The sequence below is a fragment of the Panthera onca genome, chromosome E1, assembly GCF_046562875.1.
Source record: "Panthera onca isolate mPanOnc1 chromosome E1, mPanOnc1 haplotype 2, whole genome shotgun sequence".
Lineage (NCBI taxonomy): Eukaryota > Metazoa > Chordata > Mammalia > Carnivora > Felidae > Panthera > Panthera onca.
In genome coordinates, this window is record NC_138352.1 from 45,651,425 (window position 1) to 45,677,311 (window position 25,887).

Below are 25,887 nucleotides of genomic sequence, written 5' to 3' on the forward strand. Positions count from 1 at the left end.
TTAGTGCACGATTCAATGGTTTTTAGTATTCACAGAGCTGTGCAACCATCACCACTACCTAACTTTAGAACATTTTCACCACCCAAAAAAGAAACCCTATACTCATTGGCAGTCACTCCTCCATTTGTCCCCAGTTCCCATTAATGTACTTTCTGTCTCTATAGATTTGCCTAATGTGGACATTTCCTACAAATTGAATCATAAAATACATGGTCTTGGGTCGCCTGAGTGGCTTAGTCAGTTAAGCATCTGACTTCAACTCAGGTCATGATCTCATGTCTCGTGGGTTCGAGCCCTGCATTGGGCTCTGTGCTGACAGCTCAGAGCCTGGAGCCTGCTTCAGATTCTGTATCTCCTCTCTCTGCCCCTCACCTGCTTGCATTCTATCTCTCTCTCTCAAAAATAAATATTTAAAAAAATTTTTTTAAATAATAAAATACCTGGTCTTTTAGGACTGTCTTAGTTCACTTAGTATAATGTTGTCTAGGTTCATCCATGTTATAGCATGAATCTGTACTTCATTCCTTTTTATGACTGGTTAATATTCCATCATATAAACATACCGTATTTTGTTTATCCCTTCATTAGTTGATGGACATTTGGGTTGTTTCCACTTTTTAGCTGTTATGGGCAATGCCTCTATAAGCATTCTTACACAAGTTTTGGGGTGGATTTATGACTTCAATTCTCTTGACTATACACCCCGGTGTAGAATTGCTGGGTTTCATAGCAATTCTATGCTTAACCTTTTGAGGAATGGTCAGACTATTTTCCAAAGCAATTGCTTCATTTTACATTCCTCCCAGCAGTGTATGAGAGTTGCAATTTCTCCACATTCTCACCCCACACCTATTATTGTCTTCTATAGTATAGCCATCCTAGAGGGTATGAAGCCAACTGTAGTTTTCATTCACATTTCCTTGGTGTTTAATGATCTTGAGCATCTTTTCATGTAATTGGCAGTGTGTATATTTCTTTGGAAAAATATGTTCAGATACTTTGCCCATTTTTATATTTTATATTAGGTTTATATTGTCTTTATATTATTGAATTGTAAGAGTTCTTTATACATTCTAGATACTAGACCCTCACCAGAGATATGATTTACAAATATTTTCTCCCATTCTGTGGATTGTATTTTGATTTTCTTTTTTTTCCCTCGGTTGTATTTTCATTTTCTTGATGGTGACCTTTGAAGCACAAAAGTTGTGAATTTTGATGAAGACAAATTTGTCAAATTTTTTGTCCCTTGTGCTTTTGATGTCATTCCAAGAAATCATTGCCTAATCCAAGATCACAAAGATCTACTTCTACATTTTCTTTTAAGAGTTTTAGCTCTTTCTAAATGAACCTATTTGAGTTAATTTTTGTATGGTGTGAGATGGGGTTTAACTTCATTGTTTTGCTTGTGGATATCCAATTGTGCCACATCTTTAGTTGAAAAGACTATCCTTTCACTACTAAATTGTCTTGACACCCTTATCAAAGATCAATTGACCATAAATGTGTTTCTTTTTTAGACTGCCAATTGTATTCCATTGATCTACCTATCCTTATGCCAGTATGATACTGTATTCTTACTATAGCTTAGTAAGTTATGAAATCTGGAAATGTCCTCCAAATTTGCTCTTCTTTTTCAAGATTCTTTGTCTAATTTGGATCCCTGGCATTTCCATATTACCTTAAGGACCAGCTTACCAATTTCTGTAAAAAAGCCAGCTGGACTTTCAATAGAGATTATGTTAAGTCATAGATCAAGTTGGGGAGTATTGCTATCTTAACAATATTAAGATAATTAAGATAATATTAACATGTTCTGATCCATGAACATGGGATTTCTTTCCATTTATTTAGGTCTTCTTTAATTTCTTTTAATAATGTGTTATAATTTTCAGTTGTGTTATAATTTGTTATAATTTTCACTTTTTTGGTAAATATATTCCTAAGTATTTCATTCTTTATTGTATTTTATTAAATGTTTTATTTTATTTATTTATTTTGAGAGAGAGAGAAAGTATGAGTGGAGGACGGGCAGAGAGAGGGAGAGAGACAGAATCCTAAGCAGGCTCCCCACCATCAGTGCAGAGCCTGATGCGGGGCCTGAACTCACAAACCATGAGATCATGACCTGAGCCAAAATCAAGAACCAGATGTTTAACCAACTGAGCCACCCAGGTGCCCCTCATTCTTTTTTTTTAATGTTATTATGGGGTGCCTGGGTGGCTTAATTGGTTAAGCGCCGACTTTGGCTCAGGTACTGATCTAGCCCCATATCAGGCTCTGTGCTGACAGAGGATTTTTGTATCTATATACATAAGCAATATTGATGTATAGTTTTCTTGTGATGTCTTTGTCTTGTTTGGGCATCTGGATAATACTGGACTGCATTGGAAAGTGTTCCCTACTATTCTTTCTTTCTTTTTCTTTTCTTTTTTTTTTTTTTGGAAGAGTGTGGAGGATGGATATTATTCTTTAAACATTTGGTAGAATTCAGTAAAGCCATTTAGGCTTGGAATTTTCTTTGTGGGAAGTTTTAAAAATACCAAAGCAATCTACTTCTTTTAGGTCTATTCATATTATCTATTTCATGAAGTAGTTTCAGTAGTTTGTGTCTTTCAAGAATTTGTCCATTTTATCTAGGGTCACCTAATTTGATAGCATATAGTTGTTCATAGTGTTACTTTATAATCTTTTTTATTTCTTTAAGATCTGTAGAAATGTCCCTTCTTTCATTCCTGACTTTAGTAACTGAGTCTTCTCTTTTCTCTTGGTCTAGCTAGAGATTTGTCACCTTTGTTCACCTCTTCAAGGTACCAACTTTTATTGCATTAATTTTTCTCTTGCTTTCCTATGAATAAGGTGGTTCTCCAGCACTCAGATGATAAAAGCTCCTGGGTCAGGAGAAACTCAGACTGGAACTATTTCTTTGAGCAGCTGGATTTAAACTCGGTTCCTTGTCTATTTTCCTCTAAATCAGAGTTCTCTCTATTTTAGTGTCTCCCTTGCCCCCCCAATCCCTGAAGTGATATGAAAAAAAAAAAAAAAAAAAAAAAAACAGAAACCACACTATTAATTGAGGGCTGTGAGGGACAAAATTTCATTAAATCCATAAACATTTCTTAAACATTTGTAACAAGCTCTGTGGAAACGGGACATGGATGAGTATCCAGAAGTAGCCTCAGACTTCTTCTCCACCCTCACAGCCTTTTAGCTGGGGAGACACACATGTACGCAACCAACTTGACCCCAGGCTAGACTATGATGAGAACTGTGATCAAGAGTGAACAAATGCTCATGGGGGACACAGGGTTGGGTGGTAATCAATCTTTCTGGAAGAATCAGGGAACAGAAGAGTTGACATTTGAGGTAAGTCTTGAAGCATGGTAGGTTTTGAAGGAAAAAAAAGAAAAGGGAGGAAGTACGTTTCTTTAGTTAGAGAGAAGCTCACTGGCTAAGATAGAGAATTGTAGGAAGTCAGGCCTTGCAGGAGAGCAGTGTTCTGGAGAAGGAAACAGGGTGGACAGAAAAGTTAAGGCCAGACTTTGGAGGTGGCTAAAGGATATGCTGTGGAGCTAGAACTTTATCCTTAAGAAACCCAGAGCCCACTGAAGGGCACTGAGCAGGAGGATGATGTGACCAGCCTTTGTTGGAACTCGGGCTGCAACAGAAACCGGAGTTGGTTTACTCAGACTCTCTGGTGCCATCCACACCTACAGAAGCAAGCAGTGACAGCTGCCATTACCACTGTTGGTCACACCCTCCTTGGGACTCTCTCCTCCTTAAGCTCCATGGCACAGCACTTCCCTGATGCCTTCCTACCTCTCTGGCTGCTCCTTCTCAGTCTCCTTAGCAGGCTCTTCTTCTTCTGCCCATCCTAAGTGCTGGTGTTCCTCAGAGTCCTGTTCTAGATTCTTTTCTCTTCTCACTGGACCACTTTCCCTTGGAGATCTTCTATGTTACCATGGCTTCATGACCAACTATGGACTGGAAATTCCAATCTATGTGTAGCTTTCTCAGACCTGTCTACTTATTTAGACCCATCAGATCTAACTATCCATTAGAGATCTCCATTGAGGTGCTATATTCTTTAAAATTAGGTCCAGGGGTGCCTGGGTGGCTCATTCAGTTGAGCGTCTGACTCTTAATATCAGCTCAGGTCATGATCTCGCTGTTGTGAGGCTGAGCCCTATGCTGGGGCAGAACCTGCTTGGGATTCTCTCTCTCCCTCTCTCTCTGCCCCTCCCCTGTTCTTGTGCGTGTGTGCGTGTGTGCATGTGTGCACTCTGCCTCTCTCTCTTTCTCAAAATAAATAAATAAACATTAAAATATAAATAAATAAAATAAAATTAGGTCCAGATGTGACTAGCAGGGAAGTCCCAAGTAAAATGGCCCAAATGAGATAGAAGTTTATTTCTCTTTCAGATAAAAGCAGTCTATAGGTATTAAGTTCTGGCCTGGTATGGCAGCCTGGGAGTCATCTCTCTGAGATCTGTCCCTTTGTCTCTGTCCCCAAGCCACTATCCTCCTCCAGGTCCACTGCAACAGCTCTGCCATTCTTGCTCCTCTCAAGCACACTCTCTGCATCTACACGGTAGCCACCAAACATATGTAGCTATTGAGCACTCAAAACGTGGCTAGTCCAAATTGAGATGCATTATCAGTGTCAAATACACACTGGATTTTGAAGGCTTAATATGAAAAAAAAGTAAAATATCTTATTAAGATTTCTCTATTGATTATCTGTTAAATGATAGTATTTTGATATATTGGATTAAATAGCATCTATTATTTTTAAAAATTTCACCTATTTCTTTTTACATCCTTTTACATTTTTAAGGTGACGACTAGAAAATTTTAAATTACACATGTGGCTCACATTTGTGGCTCTTGTCACATTTCCAGTGAACAGCACCTCTCCACACAAAACCAAAATAGATCTTTCTAAAACACAAATCTGAACACGTCACGATCTTCTTAAATCCTGTCCATGGCTTAGCCATTATCTTTAGGGTAAAGTTCATTCCACTCAGTACGGTTTTCAAGGCTTCGTGACCCAGCCCCAGCCTCACCTTTCAGCCTCATCTTTTATTACTTACCTCCTCCCCCTGCCTCTTGCCTCTTGTCTCTAGGTTCCAGGCCTTCACACATGCTATTCTGTGTCCGGAACACTCTTTATACTCTTGGGTGCTTAAAGTGCCACTCATCTTTCCATCCTCCTTAGAGGTCTCTTCCCCAGGAGGCTTTCCCTGCTACCCTGTTTCTCTGAGCTCCCTTTACATCTCTACCTTGACCCCACTCTACCCCACCCCCAACTAACAGTTTTGCCAACTAGCTGTGTCCTTTTCCAGACTGATTAGAATCTTGCCTGTTGCATTCACTGTGGTATCCAGAGGAAAGACTACTGACATGTGGCCAGTAGTCAACAAGCATTTGCTGAACCAATGAACAAGTCAATGAATGACTCACCCCAAAGCCAAATAAACAAAATTTCAGGTAGGGTAACACCAGACCTCATGACTTCTAAGCCTCAAAGAAATGGCCAGGTGACCATTAGGTTCCCAGTCTGGGAAGTGAGGCAAAGGGAAATTTGCAACACATTGCCAGTCTCCAGTCCTGCTCCAGGCCCACATATGTTCATTTATAGAGACCCAAGCCACCACTGTCTCTTCCCCTTTCCCAAGAAGGGCAAACAATACTGGCTCTCCTCCCAAGGAAGCTCTCTGGCATGTGCCCCCAACATTTTCAGAAAGAGCTATATTGAGGATACTTACCAGAAATGAGCTTCCTCCTGGGTGGGGTGGAGTGGGGTGGGTCAGAATGAGGGAAGGAGGTGAGAAGGGTGCCCATTTTGAGTTGCTGTCTACCCAGCACCAGGAGAATTGATGTGCATGTTTCTTATAAAGTGTGAGCCTCTCTGTGAAGATTTCCTTTGAGACAGGAGGTGGAGGAGATGGGGAGATGGGGATATGGGGACCCAGAACTGAAGATAGGAAAGAAATTGGAGTCAAGAAGCCAGAGAGGGAGTGCCTGGGGTTCCATTGTTAATTTATTGTGTGCCCCAAAACAAGCCCATATAGCTGCTCTGGGCTTTAATTCCTCATCTATAATCAAAAGAGGGGCACCTTGGTGGCTCAGTCATTAAAACATCCAGCTCTTGATTTCGGTTCAGGTCATGATCTCATGGTTATGAGATAAAGCCCTTTGTCCGGCTCTGAGCTGACAATGCGAGCCTGCTTGGGATTCTGTCTCTCTCCCTCTCTCTCTGCGCCCCCCCCCCCCCACTTTTGCTTGCTCTCTCTTTCTCTCTCTCTCAAAATAAATAAATAAATAAATAAATAAATAAATAAACAAACATTTATAATAAAAAAAATCAGCTTTTGGGCCACCTGGGTGGCTCAGTCGGTTAAGAATCCAACTCTTAATTTTGGCTCAGGTCGTGATCTCACAGTTCATGAGTTCGAGCCCCACATTGGGCTCTATGCTTGTTAGTGCAGAGCCTGCTTGGGATTCTCTCTCTCTCTCTCTCTGCCCCCTTCCCACTTACACATGCATGCGCCCTCTCTCTCTCTCTCTCTTTCTCAACATAAATAAATAAACATTAAAACAAAGTCAAAAAAAAGAATCAGCTTTCTGCACCTCTGGAGGGGTTGTTGTAAGAATGAAAGGTGATAATGGATGTAAATGGGCTTTGAAAAGACAAGTATCAAAGTAAAACTACCATGCACAGGCAAAGTTTTTAGGCTGTGGTTCTGTTTGGGCAGGAGATTCCCACAGTTGTGGGAATGAGGCTGGGAGTGCTGGCTAGGAACCTACATTCTCTCAACAAAAGTGAGAGCAGAAGGCAAAGCCAGAAACCATTCTTTCAGCCATGATCCTCCCAGGAGTCTGATCAGCCTATCTGCCTATTTTGCCTTGGAGCAGAAAAACTGAATCTTTTATTTTTTATTCTTTTTTTTTTTTTTAAGTAAGCTTCATGCCCAGCATGGAGCCCAATGCAGGGCTCAAACTCACAATCGTGAGATCAAGACCTGACTCCAGATCAAGAATCAGAGGCTCAACCTACTGAACCACCCAGACACGCCCCGAAAAGCTGAATCTTGAACAGAGCCTTGAAGAAAGTGCACCCAGCAGCTATCCTCAAGGCCTTGCAGAAAGCACAGTCCCACTTTAGGGCCCCCTCACTGCTTCTGACACATTCAGGTGAGCATGAGCACACACAAACACCCATATGTGCACACACACACAAATACACACCCTTTGTAGATGATACACACACTCCAGGTCCTCTGCCCAGTGCCTTGAACCTCAGAGCTTCCTGTTACTCCTTCTCAACTTGGAAGGACTCCCAGTGGATTGACCCTGCCCTTAACCCAGCTAGAGACCATGAGCTGCTCCATGCGGAGTCCCTGATCCCCCAAAGAGGCCAGCCAGCACAGAAAGGGTTGCTGGAGACCCCTCTGAGCTAATGAAGTGGGTCTTGAAGGTGGGGTGCATGCTGGAGGCCCTTGCTCTATGGGCAGACCCTATACTTGACAAAGCGATCACTCACAAGTTTTATCAGCCTCTTCTCTCTTTTCCTTTCAGAGCTGTGTGAGATCACACAAAGCCATCAAGAATACCTGCAGTTCCCAACCTGGAGAACTGAAAACATTCCCCAGCATGCTGCCAGCGTGAAGAAGCTCTGTAATTACAGACATGCAGGGGTTTGTGTTCCTGACCTCACTCATCAATGAAACACTTCCATCCCCTTCACTTCCCACGGTGTCTTTATCAAGGAAGCGGGAAGCTGGGCCCATCAGAAAAGTGAGTTCTGACTCCCTGCTCCACCATGGGCAAACACTAGACCTCACTACGATTCAAATCCATTCAATCGTGTATTCATTCCCTCATCCAACACACATTTAATGGCCCCCTGCCATGTGCTAGCACAGGGCCTGGTGCTGGGGACACACCAAATGTGACCCAATCCCTACTGTTGAGGAGATCATAGTCTAGTAAGGAAGGTAAGGTATATGATATAAATAGTTACAATAAAAAAATCAAAAAGTGATGTGTGATAAGGAAAGCACAGGTAAGGGGCTCCTGGGTGGCTCAGTCGGTTAAGCATCCAACTTCCACTCAGGTCATGGTCTCATGGTTGGTGAGTTCAAGCCCTGTGTAGGGGGTCTCCACTGACAGTGCAGAGCCTGCTGCTTCATATCCTCTGACTCTCTCTTTCTGCTCCTCTCCAGCTTGCAATCTCTCTCTCTCAAAAATAAATAAAGATGGGGCGGGGGGAGGAAAGTGCAGGTAAAATCCTAGATGAGAGAAAGATAATTTTGGGAAGGGTGGCTGTTTCTTGATGGTCAATATAGTGCAATGGCTGAGAGTACAGACTCTGGAACAACAGACCTGGTTCAAATCCTTACTTTCTCACCTACTAACTATGTAACCCCATGGAAAAATGAGAATTTTCAGGGGTCCACCTGCTATGGATGTCAGCTGGAAAGTGGCATAGAATATGGTTTTTCTGCATGTGTAGAGCAGGAGGGAAAGGCAGTCTAGAATGATAGGGGCACAGGGAGAGAGTGTGGTGCTTGGAAGGATTTCCTTTTTGCTATAGCATAGCCTCTGAAAAGGGAAGAAAAAGAGTTGAAGTCGGTGAATTCAGTTGGGGGTAAACTTTGGAACACAGGATGCCAAAACGCACGTGTGAAGTATAATGACATAGGGCAGAGTGCCCACCTAGCCCCAAGCAATTGTCCTCATCTTTAGAGCCAAGTTCAACTGGGCCAAAGTGGGGAGGGTCCCCAAAGTGGGGAGCCAGCCCTTGGGGCTTGGTGCAGTGTTGGCCTGCGTCCTGGATTCTGCCCACCGAGGGAGGCCTGTTCCTGCCTCTCTGGCAAATTGAGCCCGAGAAACAGGGCTGAGGGAGAGCCCTGGTTTTCTTTCACAAGGACAAGCAGACATGGGTAGCTGTGCCAATCTGAAGGCCAGTGATGGAGCACAGAGGCTGGGAGAGGCCTCTGGAAAGGTGGCTGATGGGGAGGGAGGGAGGACTGGAGGGTGGATTCAGCCGGAAGAGGCTGAGCTGGTTCATTATCATTGTCACTGGCTTCCGTCTTCCTCTGGGGTTATACACAAACCCTTCGATCCCAGGTCAGAGTGGGGGAGACTGAGAGCGAGATTTCACTGAGCTCAAAACAAACTAAGGAGCGGCTGCAAAAGGGGCCACCTTCCCAGAGAGGGATTCCTAGCTCAGTGCCATCCCCAACCCGGGGTTGAGGGGCCAGATTGGGAGGCCACGTGGTAAGGCGCTAAGTGTCCTCACCCGGGGGGTATCAGGAGACCTCCATTCTTGTCCACCTTGTGCGTCTCTCTTTGTGTGACTTTGGGGAAATCACTTCCCCTTGGCCTCTGTTCCTTCTCAGTAAAACAAAAGGGTTTTGCTGGAAGGATCTCAGAGGTCTTTCACAGCTCAGAAATCGAACGCCTGTACCTGAGTTAAGCAACTCCCTGCTGTTAAGATTTGGGGTGTGTATCCTAAATATTGGAAGAAACCCAGAACATTCAGATATGAGAAAAGAGGAAACTAGGGAGGCTGTCCGGAGCCCCCAACCCTCAGTGTGCTCAGGTGTGAGGGCCGCAGAAGGGGTGGGAAAAGGAGGAAGAACAAGGAGAGGGAGGAGCAGCCTATCTGAGCACCTGACATCTCAGGGCAAAGGAAGCTAAATGATAAGAGGATTCTTCCCCCAACTCCAGCCCAGGATCCTGTGGAAAAGCTGCATTATAATCGATAGCCTCGTAAATAAATAAATAGTCAACGCATCCTGTCTCCAGCTCAGAGCTTCTTCAGGAAAATCGAACCTCGACCCACTTCTGCTCGCTCATTCTGGATTTCTACGGAGGCCTCCAGAGGGAAGGAACACTTACAGGTCATCTTGGGCATCCCCCTGCCTCTGGGCCGGCCTGCCATCAGTCATGACCTGAAGGAAATGATTAGGAGGGTAAATCTGTAGCTAAGATACCCACAATGTTCCCCCCTCCCTGCGCCCCGCCGCCCCACATAACATAACAGTGTTGTTTTCAGATTATCTACACTGCAGTTCCTTTCCCCGAGCACTGATAATTGGGGTTTCATTGTCTCAGGGAGGAATTCAGGCCTCAGAAGCAGTCGGTAATCCAGACTCCTGGCTCTGATGTGGCTATCTCACAGCTGACAGAGGTAGCTCTGGCTGCCCGGAACGTGGCAAAGGACTCATTCCCTGGTACCTTCTAAGAGGCAAAGGTAGCCAGTAGCACAGCGTAATGGGCTCGTAGAGCTGGTTACTAATTTGTAAGGCTGCATGAATGAACTGCCCCAAAATACGAGGAACACATTTATGCAATGGACTTCCTACACTAGGGAAGAGACTATGAATGCAGTACACCAGCCTTCAGTCAGTTCGTAGAGCCAAGAGGGTCTTCAAGAAATTATTTGGCCTGGCCCTCTCCCCATGAGCAGCCCCCAAGGTCCAGCCCTGAAGTGACAGGCCCAGGGTCTAATGTAGGGCACCCAGGTCTGGCCCTAGGCTTCCCGTTCTCCCCATAGCATGGGTTGGGGCTGGTGCTGAGCAAATGGGTTGTGGCTGTCACCAGAGAGGAACTGGCAGCCGACACAGCAGACTCTGTTTTCTTCGCAGGCTGAGGGTAACTAGAGGAAGCTGAGAATTCCTCTGCTCTGCTCTGCTCTGCTCTGCTCTGCTCTGCCTCGACAGGAAGAGGGGACAGGAGGAGGGGAAATGGGAAGGCCAGTGGCTCTCATTCCAAAGGAGGAAATGTTCCAGCTCCTCAAATAAGCCAGGTAGTGTGGGCCAAAGATGGCAGGGAAGACAACAGTAGGGCCCCATGGCGTCCCTGGTGGGGGGGGGGGGGGCGTCAGGAGCCTGGGTCCCCTGTTTGGGGCTGCTCTGGGCTAATGGTGAGATCTAACATTTATTAAATGCTCGCTGTATGCCAGGCACTGTGCTAAGAACTCTATTGTACTATGAAGGCAGTTTGTATAAGGGCTGAGAACACGGCCTAAGTGACTCATGACTGGGTTCAATCCACCTTGGCTACTCACTAGTTCTGTGACCTTGAGTAAGTCACTTAACCTCTCTGTGCCTCAGTTACTTCATTAATAAAACGGGACTAAAGTACCTACCTGATAAAGTCACTTGAAGATTAAGTGCATTCACTCACAACTCTTAGGACAGTGTTTGCCATGTAGTGAGCTAAGTTTTGCTATTACTACCTTGTTGAACTCTCACCTAGAGTAGCTATTAATCTCGGAAGCTCAAAGAAGTCGAATGCTTGCCAAAGGTCCCAGGTCTGTTTGACAGACAGCATGGGTGCCCTCCTAAGATCCTCTCTCTCTCTCTCTCTCTCTCTCTCTCTCTCTCTCTCTCTCTGTCTCGGGAAGCAGCTCCAGAACTCGCCAGCTCCCACCCAGGTCCACTCCAGTTTGGAAACTCCATGGCTGCTTCCACAGCAGGAACAAAGATGGACCTCTATCCTGCCGGTGAGGCCTGCCTCCTGGGGCAGAAGGTATCTACTGTTGCCTCTGGCAGGACCCAGACCCAGGAGCCTCCCAGAGGCCTCCCTCTGCACCACTGCCCCGGGCGGGCCTCGCTTAGAGCCTCCCACCTTCCCGCACAGTCTCCCCTCCTCATGCAAGATGCCGGCTGCTGAGACGGGAGGGATAAACAAACTGTGGCTCTGGCCCAGCCCTCTGCCGGCTGGCTGCTCCCCGCCCCCCTCAATCCGCAGTGCACAGTCGCTCTGTTCTCCTGCCAACTTGGCAGCTCGTCTCTGCTGTTACTATCAACACCTCCCAGGGAAGAGGGAGAGGAGTGAGTTCTGATCGCCTGGCACACCGAGCAGCAAATTCGTGTCAGAGCCAGCCCCAGAATGTCTCCCAAGCTCCCAAGGCTCCTGGTGGGGAAGGAAAGGTGGGCCTGAGCAGAGAGGCCCCCACTGCAAGCCAGGCTCCAGCAGAGTGCCTGGGCCTGGCCAAAGCTGCAGCCCCCAGGAGCAGGCAGCTCTGAGAGAAGGGACCGCCAGGCCGGGCAGGTGCACAGGAAGGGGTTCTGTCTCACCCCGGCACTTGCCACAGTCCAGGGTGGGTTGGTAGCTTGATTCCTGACATGGTTGGTCAGGTGTGGGGCAGCCTATGGCCAAGATAGAAGAAACAGGTCTTCCTCTCTACAGGCCATGAAGCCCTGGAGTGCGTGGACTGTACCTCCTTTCTTCCATCTTTCTTGGACTCATGCAGAGCTCTTGCCCTCCTTGTCAGATTGGATTGGGAGGCCCACAGGGGCCACCTTTTACCCCCAAATGGAAACTTCTCGCAGACAGAAACCATATTTCCTTTTCCCAACCCTCTTCCCCAGGCTCTTACACCCTGCCTAGTTGTCTCCATAACGCAGCCGATGCCCTTCTCAGCTCCTGCTGGACTCCTGGGACCCAGTTAGGAAGAAGAAAGAACCCATATTTCCAGGGGCCCAGTGCTCCACCTCAAGCAAGGTCCGCTCACAGTACAGGACCGGGGGTGGTCGCCGTGTGGCCTCTCCCAGGAGGCATGGCCTTCTTAGCTTTGTCACTGCTCGTGAAGGGAAGACCTTTGTGCCCTGCTTTTGGCATCAACAAAAGTGGTAGGTTCAGGGGAAACTTCCTAATGCTCACACCACCCAGTCAACTAGTCTACCCAAGGATGAGTTGTATGCTCCCAATCTTTATGTGCTACCAGCCTGTCTCCTCCTCTGTAACACAGCAATAACCTTTCATAACTCACTGGGTTCTAGCTGATGGTGACAAAGACACGAGGACAATGCTTATACTTCTAGGGGTGCACCTGGCACTTGGAATCAGTATGTTTTCCTTCCTTCTTTCCTATCTTTCTACCTTCCTTCCTTTCTCCCTTCCTCCCTCCCCCATTCCTTCCTTCCTTCCTTCCTTCCTTCCTTCCTTCCCTCATTTCTTTCTCTGCTCCTTCCAGGACCCCATCTCCCAAATGTGAAGCCAATCCTAAGACCATCTCTACTCCCTGCTCCAAAAAAAGTCTAGAAACTACCACCAGGAGAGATATAGCCATTTCCTGGTAGGAACTCCCTAGGTCCCAGAGGGCCAGCTGGCTTTCCATGGCCAGGAAACAGGAAAAGAGAATTCATTCAGTGGGCTGGGATGTAAATAAGCCATAAAAGGCTGCACCATTCTAGGCTGCACCTGTGAGCATCCCTCAGCTGAAGCTCTGTCAGCGTTTCCATGACAAACTCGTATTTCTGGATGCCTCTCTTCCAGCTTCAAGAGCATGCCTTGTGCTGAGACTTGACACTGAAAATGCTTTCATGTTTTTTTCCCCTTAAAAAAGATTGCACACTCTAAAAATCCACCTGCTCATTATATGTGTTTGCTTTTCATTCTGAGAGTTTTGTGGGTATTATATTTGTATGGTAGGCACACAAGCATATGATAATACACGTGGGGGTTCTGTGGTGGAAAGCTGCCTTGGCAAATACACAACCACCACACAGCACGGTAAGATGCCTCCCTCCCTAAGACATCTCTCACACCCATTTGCCTGTTCCAAAGCCTGAAATTCTATCATTAGAGATTTACTACTTTTGAACTTGGGTGATTATCCATCCCTAAGAGTCTACTATGACAATGCACCAACCCCTAAAAGGACTAAGCTGCCATCTGATGAGGGGTTAGCAAAAGAACCATGAGGCATCAGGAAAAATGGCTAAAGGATAGAAGAGCCCTAAAAAAGTGGATGAGAGGCATCCAAGAAATGTTACCTATTTTACAGTTTGTTAGGCCTGCCTATTGGATACACCGTGTGCATATATAGAAGCGCGCGTGTGCGCGCGCGCGCACACACACACACACACACACACAGTGCTCTTTATATACAGCAGTTGTTCCCAAAACCTAAGTGATGTTCGTATTCACCTGGGAATACTTCCAAAAATGCAGGTGCCCAGGCCTTGCCCTGGACATACTGAATCGGCATTTCTAGGGCTGGAGCAGAGCCCAAGTTTCCGCGTTGATCAGTCAGGTTTAGAAACCACTGACAGAAAGCATAGAGCACCAGAAGAGAAAACAGAACACCTGAATTTGAGTAACAGCATCGCCGTTTATTGAGGGACCCTGGGCCCTGCACTCTCTGAAGCTGGGGGAAACACCCAGTTCCCATGGCCCATATGAGGCAGTGTTACAGAAATGCCCATTGAAAACCAGTTGACATTGCAAAATTAGTTGTTTTCCCATACACACATGGCACATGGCATGCACTGATACACATTCATGGGTATCCATGTCCCCGGATGCCCTACAGAGAAGGCAGGTCTGGTGTTCATCACTGTCCTTCACCTTAGCTCATGTCTGCCTTCACTTCCAGATGGACTTTCTCACTCCAGGACATGTGCTCTGCTCACCTCTCCTAATAGCTTGGCACAGTCCTTGATCACTGAAACATGATTTTTCCATCTAATGGGTTTATCTACCGTCTATAATCTCTCCGATGTTCATCAGTTCTGGGGAGAAAGAAGGAAGAGGAGTCACTCCTCTGCTTTATGACAAGGGGAAACCCAAACAAGGGGGTTTATAAAGAGGGCTTTGTACTACTTAAACATAGAGCAGTGATTATTTCCTTTTGAAAACCTGGTGAAAATGTGCTCACAAAAATTCCCCCTACGGTTTCAGGGTTTCATGGACTTCCTGATGTCTTTCCATGGACCCTCTAGGAGTCCAAGGAATCCCTCGTAAACAACCCCTGCCCCACGTGGCTCTGGCAGCCCAAGACCTCTGAGCTTCTAGAGGGTCACATTCAAGCACATGAGGCATCCTTTCAGCTGGGCCTTGGCTGAGTGTCTGACTTCTCGCCCCTCACCACAAGCCGTGAGATGAACTTGAGTGACCTCCCCTCCCTCCCCACGAAAGAGTTAAAACCCAGTGACACAGTGACACATCACCTGCGTTGAACAGAATCTTCTCAGACCCAGACAATGCCTCCTTGTTCCTGATCCTGCAGCACAGGGTCTAAGCTGCCATAAGGTATCAGGAGGATGGATGGTCTTTACTACGATGACAGAAAACACAGCTCAGACTGGCGTAACCAATAAAGGGAATCTATTGGTCCATGACAATAAAAAATTTCAAGGTGGCTGGACTTTTTGCCCATCCAGGTGAGATCGATCTGCTCTGAGCTGTTTTTGTTCATTTGCTTGCTTGCTTTTGGTCTCTCCATCCTCCTCCGTGGCATCAACCTCATCCAAAAACTTCCAGCCTTCAAGGTTGCAATGTGGTCTTGCCAGCAGCAACCAAAACTGTACGCACCCTCATTCCTACTTGGGAGAGAGAGCAAGCTGCTTTTTTGACAGTACCCATGAAAGAAAATGGAAGCTTCTTTCCAGAACCCCTCAGTCAGTGTCTCCCACATCCTATTAGCCTACATTGGGAAACATCCCATCCTGATTAGAGCCTCTCATGATGCAGGACTGCATGGCTGGGAAATTCAGAACATAGTATAAACGGCATGCCTCATTGCTCAGACCTCAGGTCCTTGGGCTTGGCCCCCCACCCTTACACAATTCAAACTGCTTTCCAGAGAGAGATTAATAACTCAAAAGAAATGATTTTATAAATGCTAAGGCTCCAGTCTTGTCCCACACTTGGCCCCTTGACAAGAGCATGGTCCTTCTCAAGGAGGTAAGGGGGAATGGATTTTCATTTTCTAGAGAAAGGGAAGGAAACACAATCTACAGCCAGTCAGCTGAGCAGAATGCAGGCCACACAGGGGTTCAGAGGCCTGGGATGGGCCTCCTTTCTCCTTTAAGCTTTTGGGTGATCATGAACAACCTGTTTACCCTCTTTGGCCCCAGAAAGAGTCAAACTGTCATCCCTTCCATATGTAAGGAGCAACAGTTTGGAGGAAGCTGGGTCCTCAGAAGATTCCAGGCTTGTGTGCAACTGCTCAGAGCATAGAGATCATGGTGTGTGGAGTGGTTTCTGACCAGTCCTCACTTGCCAATACCATCCGGAAGGTATTTTAGTATAACTCCAATAAAATTACGGGCTCTGTGTGGGCCCTGGCTCTGCTCAGACACTCATATAAAGAAATATGGTTCAGCAACTGAAAGTCATTTCAAAAGGAATTCTAATTATTTATTAATGTCTTTTGAAAAGATATAAACACTTTGCGAAGTTGGTCTGAAGCCCCCTTTTGTCCTCCTTAATTCTGTCACATAGATAGCTACTCAAGGGCCTTTTACACGTCAAAATCTCCCATAGTCTCTCCAGCACCCAAATGTCTCCCTTCTTTCCGAGCTCTTTATTATGGAGGTCAGTCAAGTTAGCCTCTTGTGTCAGTTCCTTCCTCTTTTCCTCCAGTCTCTCTTCACACCCATTACCCCAATTCTACATCTGAGAAGATCTGGATATCAAAGTTATTAACACAGAACTCTCTGTAGAATACTCACACTTTAATAAATCTTGTCCTGTCACATAAGCATTATTGGGGAACAGACTTCCAGGCTCACATATGCATAGATTATTCTCATAGTGTGTATTAAGGTTCTCCAGAGAAACAGAATCAATAGGATATAGACAGATACATATAAGATTTTTATTAAAGGAATTGCTCACATGGTTATAAAGGACAAGAAATCCATGATCTGCCATCTACAAGCTGGAGAAGCAGGAAAGCTGGTGGTATAATTCAGGTCAAGCCTGAAGGCCTGAGAACCAAGAACTCCTGTGTCCAAGGGCAGGAAAATATAGATAAAATCTAGCTCAAAAAGAGAGAGGGAGAGGTGCCTGGTTGGCTCAGTTGGTAGAACATGTGACTCTTGATCTAAGGGTTGTGAGTTTGAGCTCCATGTTGGGTATAGAGATTACTAAGTAAAAAGAGAGAGAGAGAGAGAGAGAGAGAGAGAGAGAGAGAGAGAATCCACCCGTCCTCCATCATTTTGTTCTATTTGGCCCCTCAAAGAATTTGATGATGAAAGCCCACATTAGTGAGGGTGGATCTTCTTTACTCAGTCTACTGATGCTCTTCCAGAAACATCCTCACAGACACTCCCAGAAATGTTTTACCAGCTATCTTGTCATCTCTCAGCCTAATCAAGTTGACACATAAAATTAACAATCACATACCCCATCCTGAAGTAGAACATCAGCTTTAGTTGTTTTTGTTAGTGGGGACAGGGGTCATAAACCATCCATCTTGAGAATATTACCTTATAATAGCTTCGACACCAGGAGTTATTTTTCAGAAAAAGTCTGCAGAATAATCTCCACTGGCCTCTCCTTCTCCACTCTCCAGCTGTGTCCACCCTGCTCTGAGATCCAGGAGGCTGAGCTGGTGATCCATACCAAGAGGCTTTCTCGTCCTCTGGTTTCTGGTTGTCTTTGACCACTGAGAGGCATTGACAAGAGATGGGAAGGAGAAGGAGGTCAGGGTATTTATTCTGCCAGATCCTACCCTGGTGAGCTGATGGTTGGCCAAGGCTCCCGTCCCAGGCCCTCTCCCAGCTGCAGCTACCCCTGGGGTCTTGTCACTACTCCCCAACTGCCCCTCAGCCTAGAGGTGGCAATGGTTCCCTATTGTTTCTGGTTCCTGGAACTCATTACCACCTTCCCTTGCTTTCTCCCCATTGCTGCTTCCCTGAGCCCTATGAACAGCTCTTTCATCCAAGCCTGCTCACTACCTAAGTGTGCCCCTGACCTCCACGGCATTGTCACCTCACTGAGTCTCATCTTATCAATGTAAAGTAGAGAGGGAAGGGAGAGAGGATTATACTTTTTTTTTTTTTCATGGAGGATCTAACATGTGAAACTTACAAAAATGATTCAGTCAAGTGTCAAGGTCTAACTTGCATCTTTGGACTGGATTATCCACCATTTTGGGCCAAGTTAAGGGCTTAGTCTGTGGTTGAAGAACAATGTCTCTCTGAAAAGCCAAGTGGAAAAAGAATCCAAAGCTTGTCACTACTGCGATCTAATGATGGACTGCCACAACCAGGCAGCAACCACTAAAATTCAGTGTGTGGCTTTGCTGCTCTCAACCTTCTCCTGATCACAGCAAGACCATAAAAGAGAGAGAAACACCGAGTACCTCCTACAGAAAGACTGAGTCAGCGATCGACAAAAATCCACACGCATCCTCCTTGTCCATCCCAGGCCTGATTAGGAAGAAACCATACCCACCCATATCTGAAATTTCATCAGTAGAGAGGCGTAACTTTGCCTTTAGGCCGGATGTAAATATTGTTTCCTGAAAGGAGCAATTGAGTTACATTTGATTAATATTTCCATTATGTGCAAGGCACTGTGCTGAGCGCTAGTTAGCATTGTAATCCTATCAGTTACACTTGAGTATGAATAAACTGGATATCAGAAGAAAGAGGAAGTGCAGAGAGGTGGGGAGAAATGTGCTCTAAAGGGAGGAAGCTGAAGACACGCTTTGCCTTTTAATCATCCTGGCTCAGGAGAGAGGCTCTGGGTGAGAGATATAACGAGGGGATCTTACTGTGTGTAGATGGTGCTTAAAGCCGTGGGACTAGATCAGGCCATCCCAAAGGAAGGAAGGAAGGAGAGGAGAGGGGAAGGGCAGGGAAGAGAAGAGGGAAGAGGACATCTAAGAGCTAAGCCCCAGGGTATTCCAATCTTAGGGCTAGTGAAAGGGGACAAGGGAACCAAGAAAAGAAAATTGACAAGAAACAGCTGGTAAAGTAGGAGGAAAATTGGTAGACTAGGGTGTCTGAAAGCACCTAAAGAAAGTATTTCTAGGAGGGCAGTGATCAAATGACAGAAATTGCTGCTGATGGGTCAAATAAGAACACAGTACCAACTGTTGAATTTGTCAGCACATTGGGAACCTTGATAAATGTGGTTTCACTGTCATGGTAAGGGGAACAAGCCTGATTGGATGATGTGTGATGGAGAATAGGAGGGGAGGAGATAAAAACAGCACAAGTGTTTTTGGTTTTGTTTTCATTTTTTATTTAACTAATCTCAACACCCAATGTGGGGCTTGAACTCAGGACCCTGAGATCAAGAGTTGCATGTTCTTCCAACTAAGCCAGCTAGGTGCCCCAACACAGTACAAGCCTTAAAAACTTTTTTTTAAGTTTCGCTATGAATGGTTAGCAGAAAAATGATGAAGTAACTAAAGGGGGAAGGTAGAGCCAAGGATTTCTTTTTTTAAAGATGAGAATTATGTCCCATTAGTTGCTGATGGGAATGATCCAGTAGAGAGAAAATTTAACAATGCAGATGAGAATGCAGAGAATTACTGGATTGACACCTTTTAATAAGCAAGAAGGGAAGGGATCTAGTGAACAAGGGAAGGGCCTGGCCTCAGACACATGGATTGTCCATTCATCATAAGAGGAGGGAAGGCAGATTATGAGAGCCTGAATCAGGAAGGTTGGTATTTTGGGTGGTGGGAAGATAATGATTGTCCCCCAACCCCGACCCCAGTTTCTGTTTTCTCAGTGAGGAAAAGATAATATCAAGGGCTGAAAAATGAGAAGCAGGGGGAGTTGTGTGAGGGCCTGAGAAGGGAGGAGTAAGACTCAGTTATCCCAAGGACAATGACTTCCTCAGGGACAGATTATAGGATTGCTGGGCAGCATGTGGTCCTCCTGAGGTTAAAGTTCATGAGTTTAAAGGGATACCTTTCACCACATTCAGCAGCTGGGGTGCAGGTGTGGAAGAGGTAAAAGATTTGACCCATGTCGGGGTTTTGCTACTTCTAGGTTGGGAGGGAAAAAGGTCAAGATGGTTGCAGTTATCAATTGCTGTTAAACGAATTATCCCAACACTTAGTAGCTTAAAACAATAGACATTTACTATCTCATAGTTTCTTTGAGACACAACTTGGAATCTGGAAGCAGCTTGGCTGAGCAGTTCTGGCTTGGCATCTGTAATAAGGCTGCAGCCAAGATGTTAACTGGGCTGCAGTCATCTGAAAGCTTGACTGGGTTGGAGAATCTGCTACCAAGATAGTACACTCATGACTAGCAGAGTCATGGGGTGGTTGTTGGCAATCAGACTCAGTTCCTCTCCAAAGGGTGCTCGAGTGTCCTCACAACCCGACATATGGCTTCCTGCAGAACGAGCAATCCAAAGAAGGACTAAGCAGAAGCTGTCCTTTTATGACCTTGACTTGGGTCACTTTGCATTACTTTTGCCACATTCCATTCCTTAGAAGCAAGTCACCAAGACCAATCCATGTTCAAGGGGAGGAGAATTTGACTCCACCTTTTGAATAGAGGAGTATTGTTATGGACTGAATGTTTGTGTCTCCCCAAAATTCATACATAGACTCTCTACCCCCCAGTGTGGCTGTATTTGGAGATGAAGTCTCTAAGGAAGTTATTAAGGTTATATGGGGTCATGAAAGTGGGGCCTGATCTGATAGGATTAGTGTCCGTATAAGAAGAGACACAGAGAGCTTGCTTGCTTGCTTCCTCCATGTGCACACAAGAAGGAAAAGCTATGTGAGGACATAGCAAGAAGGTGACCATCTGCAAGTCAAGAAGAGAGCCTTTACCAGAAACTGAACTGGCTAGAACTTTGACCTTAGACTTCTAGCCTCCAGAATGGCAAGAAAATACATTTCTGTTGTAGAAGCCATCCAGTCTATGATACTTCATTATGGCAGCACGAGGAAGTCTAAACAATTGTCAGAGAACCTGAAGACATATCTTAATATTACAAAGGACAAGGGTATGTGCAAATGTGTTTATTGTGAATCACTGATTGGAAGAAGTCCCTGAGTGGGTAGGGAAATGTAGGAATGGGAAGCAACTGAACAGATATGAGGTACTGGCCAGAAAATAGTGACTCGAAATGGAGATTTTGGACATGGCACAGCTGATGCTGGTGACAAGATCTAGGATGAGATGATGGAAGGAGGTGACTCAGGTGAGAGGGAAAAGAAAGATCTTTGGTGGCAAGAAGATTAATTAGCAGACAGGCAGAATGTTGGAAAGATCATTCAAGAGATGCTGAAGGGACCAGGATGATACCGAGTATAGGGATGGAGAGAAACACAGTGAACCAGGCGTAAGGTCTTCAATGAATGGGGAGTAATGAGGAAGAGGGTAGTAGCAGGGGGCAGAATTTGACAGCAGGTGGGACTCAAAGGGACATTTCAGGTTGTAGTCTGAGAGTCTGGGGGAAGGGTTGTGGTGTTAGTACTGAAGTGGCTACTAAGGAGCCAAGTGCACAGCCAAGGTTCCGAAAAAGCTTGACAGAAGAGGAGGAGAAACAGAGGATTTGAGCACAGACACACACAGTCACAAACAACCAGATAATAGTACATATCTCAGAGGGTTGTTAAAAGGACCGAGTGGGGTGCCTGGGTGGCTCAGTTGATTAAGCATCCAACTCTTGATTTCGGCTCAGGTCATGATCTCATGGTTCACGGGATTGAGCTCTGTGTCAGGCTCTGCACTGACATTGAGGAGCTTGCTTGGGATTCTCTCTCTCCCTCCTGCTCTCTGCCCCTCCCCAGCTCATGGGCACTCTCTCTCAAAATAAATAAATAAACATTTAAAAAAAAGGACTAACTGAGCTAACACTTCATGTTTAGACAGTGCTTGTGTGGGTTTTTTTTTCTGACACAAACCAATTCTCCAACAGCACCTGGGTGTACAACAATTCAATTCTTACACTATCAACATGCAGTTAACATCAGATCCCACAGGTTAAAGGGCTCAGTCCCACAAGACTGCCCCCACTTCAAATGCCAACGGTGAATGGGGTGCCCAGACTTTCCACACTTCTGCCCAGATGACTACAAACTTGGGAGTTCCCACAATGCCCGCTGAAGTTCAGTAATTTCCTAAAATGACTCACAGAACTTAGGAGAATGCTTTGTTGGTTCATTATAAAGAATACAAATGAACGGTCAGATGAAGAGATTCATAGAGTGGATCCAGAAGGATCCCAATGCAAGTGCCTCTGTCCCTGTGGAGTTGGGGTGCACCATGCTTCCCGTACATGGTGCATTCACCAACCAAGAAGTTCTTCAAAGTTTACTGTTCAAGAGTTTTGATCCTGAACAATCTCTAGTCCTCCTCCCTCTCTGAAAATTGGGAGGTGGAGCTGAAAGTTCCTTACTCTAATCATACCTGTTAGTCTTACTGGTGGTGGCCAGCCTCCATCCTGAAGCTATCTAGGGGCCCCACCCTGAGCCATCTCAGCATAAACTCAGAAGTGGTCAGAAAGGGCTCATTAGGAATAACATAACACACTCCTATCACTCGGGAAATTCCATGGTTTTTAGGAGCTCTGTGCCACAACCAGGTACTTATTTATTATACCACAGCCCGCCATGTAGTAAATGCTGTATAAGGTATCAGTAATCCCTTGTTACAGATGAAGCCACTAAGGCACAGAGAGGTTAAGTAACTTTATGGGCACAGAGCCAATAAGGGCCAGAGTTAGGGACTCAAACTCAGAATTATGTTAAATGAGAGAAAGAGACAACCTATTGGAAATGCAGCCTACGCAGAGGATTTTAGGCAAACCCTCCCTGCTACCGTTCTTTCTCCTCCCCCTCCCCTGCCTCTCTCCCCCTTCTCCCCTTCCTCCTCCTTTTTCTTCTTGAGATAGTCTGAGTTTGTTTCTGTTATTTACAACGAAAAATGCTCTGATCAGAGTAACTACACCAAGGGGCAGAAGAGTCTATGTGAGTGGTACAAGCTCTGAGTGGCTAAAAAAAAATATTGTACTGGCCGATGACAAAATTCCTCTTTAAGAAACAATTGTCTGAGTCTAAAATACGGACTTTTGGACATAAGCTGGAAGTTGAGGGCAAGGCAAAAGGGGAGTTGAATTGCTTTGCTTAAAAATGAAGAGGAATTTTTTTTTTAATAATTTGGTTTCCTACGAGGAAATTTTAGGTTGCCTCCAACTTGACTTTATTATGAAGCCATCGTGAATAAATAAGCATCCTCGTACCCAAGACTTTGATTATATCTCTATTTCCTTCAGACCAGATTTTAAGACATAGAATTATGTGGTCAAAGGGCATGGCTATCTTAAAGACATTTTTTTTTTTTTTTTACCTGACACCAAATTGCCCTCCAGAAAGATCAAAACAGTTTAGGGGTGCCTGGCTGGCACCCATGGAACATGTGACTCTTGATCTCAGGGCAGTGAGTTTGAGCCCCACATTGGGTGTAGAGATTACTTAAAATATTTTTAAAAAAATCAAAACAGTTTATATTTCTATCAGCAATGAGTGAGACTTCCAGTTTCCCAAGGTGTTCATATATTTTAAAATCTTTAACACATAGATGAAAATTGCTTTAGTTTGTATTTTGATATTACCAGTAAGACTTTTTTGTGTGTTTATTGGCTGCATCTATTTCTTCTTTTAAGAATTGTCTTCCCAGGGCACCTGAGCAGCTCAGTCAAACATTTGACTTTGGCTTAGGTCATGATCTTGTGGTTCATGAGTTCCAGCTTCATGTTGGCTCTGTGTTAACAGCTCAGGAGCCTGCTTCTGTGTCTCCCTCTCTCTCTGCCCCTTCCCTGCTCAAGTTCTCTCTCTCTCTCTCTCTCAAAAATAAATAAACATTAAAAAAAAAAAAAAGAATTGCCTTTCCACAGGCTTCTCTCTGGTGCTTCCCATCTTTCTAATGAACAAAATCCAGCCAATTCCTGTTGGCTTCCTACTCTGCCCACATTGGTTTACTTATCACCGCTGCTGACAAGGTGACCAACTAGTTTGGTTTTCAAAGTGGAAATCCCATGTCCTGAAATCCCTTCAGTCCCAGGTAAATGGAGACAGCTGGTCACCCAGCTCTGGGCCTTAGATCTTCACCTGCAAAATGAGGACCAGAGGCCCTCACATGTCCCTCTCAGATGTTCCTTCATTCACCCCGTAAATATGTACCATGCTACACAGCTCTGGGCAGGTGTTCTGCTAGGGAGGCATTACAGATTCCTCGGGGAATGGGACCCGAGTATCCCGAACATCCATGATGGTTCCCCAGAGGGAGAATATCTTGATGAATTTTCAGCTGAGACCTGCGTGATTGGTTGATAGCGGACAAGGAAACCCTAATATGGAGGCAGGGAGAATGGTCCCCAGTGCACACCTGAGGGAAGTTAGATACCAGGAAAGGTAAGAGGGGGATGAAGGGGCAAAAGATAAACCTGGTCTACTTTGAAGTTTGGCCAAAGATCCACCTGTCCACAATTCAGCCCAGGACCGGATAACAGCGTAAATTTCCCCCCAACCAGAAGCAGATGCTTCACCATCTGGGGCTGTCTGTTCCCTCACACCCTTCCCAAAGTCCTGAGCCCTCAAATTAGGCATCTGAGGAATTCTTCTGGGTTCCAAGGCCTATAATGACTTCATGTGTGTCTTTTTTTTTTTTTAATGTTTATTTATTTTGAGAAAGAGTGCAAGCGGGGGAGGGGCAGAGAGAGAGAGGGCGAAAGAGAATCCCAAGCAGGCTCCCCGCACTCAGTGCAGAGCCCAATGCAGGGCTCAGTCCCACGTGTACCATGAGATCATGACCTGACCTGACCTGAGCCAAAACCAAGAGTAGGACACTCAACCGACTGAGCCACCCGGGCGCCTCCATGTGTCTCTTTTATTGACCCCACTTTACACTTCCCAAAATTCTGAGAGTCCCTCTCCCTGGGACGTCCTGTAGAAATGAGCACCACTAGACATCCTTTACCCAGAGCAAGCACTTTTGTGCTCCACATTATTGAACAGCAGAAAATAAATTTTCGCAGCATCCAAGAAAGGCCCTCAAGATAGAAGCGGCCAAGGACACAAAACTTTCCAAAACCTTTCTCTTCTCTGCCAGGCTCAAGTGGGCCTGGCTTTTTTTGATTCCTATCACAAGACTGCTGGGGGGACGGTGAACTCACTGAAGCCAAGAGCAAAGTTCTGCCTCCGGTACGCCCTGCAGCACTGAACACAGCACCCACACGGGGCAGGAGCTAGCTTAAGCCCCACTGCAACCGGGGGCCCAGGCTGGGAGGAAGGGAGGAGGGGAGGAGGGAGCTGGAGCCCAGAGTTCCTGCCGCCGCCTTCAGGCCGCCGGGAGGTTCTAATGAAAAGCCTGCCAGACCTCTAACGAGAGCTTAACCGCCAGCAGGCTGTGATTGCTCATTGTTTGGTTATAATTAGCAGCGATTTCTGCGGCGGCAAAGCTGCAGCCTACTGCCAGCAGGAGCGGGGCTGGGGGAGGGCTCCGCCACCCTCGCAGCCACCAGCCCCTGGCCCCGGGGCTCCCAAGCCTGAGCTCTTTCACGCCCTGGCCCCGCCTGCCCTGCGCCCACAGGCAAGGCCCCTGGCTGGCAGAACTTGATCATTGATACCGGGCCAATACCAGACCCCTTCCTCAGGCCAGAGAGAACCGCCCGCTCTGATTGCAAGAGAGCGTGGGCTGAAAAATTGGGCACACCCGGGTGTGAGACCAAGTTTTGTCTGCTAGGCACAAGCTTTGTGTCTTCAGGCAAGTTATTGAGCCTCCTGAGCCTCAGTTTCCTCATCTCTAAAATGGGGGTGGTAGGGTCACCTGGCTGGCTCAATCAGTAGAGCATTTGATCTGAATTGTGAGTTCGAGCCCTGTGTTTGGGCATCGACATAACTTTAAAAAATCTAAAAATAGAAAAAAAAATGGGGATGGTAAGGACAGTACTCATCTCCCTTAGGGGATGTGGTAAGACTTGAAAAGGATAATTCACTTAAGCCACTTGGCGGAGCGCCTGGGCGCTGTTGGCACTCAGTGCATCCTGGCTGCTCTGGCAGAGGTGACGAGGAGTGGGCTTTGGCTCAGGCCCTTTCCTCTCTCCTCCTGCACCCTCTGTCCCCCTGCCCTTGGCCAGGCTCCTCCCACACAG

At 46.0% G+C, this 25,887-nt stretch overlaps 1 protein-coding gene and 1 long non-coding RNA gene across 13 annotated transcripts in view; one reads left to right on the forward strand and one right to left on the reverse strand.

Annotated features, from left to right (window-relative positions):
* The window catches only part of DYNLL2 (dynein light chain LC8-type 2), a 17,068-nt gene extending 13,175 nt beyond the window's left edge, over positions 1 to 3,893 (reverse strand). Inside the window, exon 1 of the mRNA XM_060646517.2 lies at positions 3,820 to 3,893. The gene's annotated coding sequence lies outside the window, so the exon portion shown is untranslated. The remainder of the gene's footprint in view (positions 1 to 3,819) is intronic.
* The window catches only part of LOC132687903 (uncharacterized), a 20,914-nt gene extending 5,720 nt beyond the window's left edge, over positions 1 to 15,194 (forward strand). For 3 of the 12 annotated variants that reach the window (XR_009614326.3, XR_009614325.3, XR_009614320.3), the window contains exons 2-8: positions 6,966 to 7,200; positions 7,585 to 7,803; positions 9,742 to 9,986; positions 10,129 to 10,267; positions 10,662 to 10,822; positions 11,426 to 11,521; positions 12,211 to 13,418. This is a non-coding gene — a long non-coding RNA (uncharacterized LOC132687903). Of the gene's footprint in view, positions 1 to 6,965; positions 7,201 to 7,584; positions 7,804 to 9,741; positions 9,987 to 10,128; positions 10,268 to 10,661; positions 10,823 to 11,422; positions 11,548 to 12,210; positions 13,419 to 14,401; positions 14,637 to 14,706 lie in introns of those variants that run through there. The other 9 variants (XR_009614331.3, XR_009614329.3, XR_009614330.3 and 6 more) reach the window with 9 other exon arrangements.
* Positions 15,195 to 25,887: the final 10,693 nt, after the last annotated feature.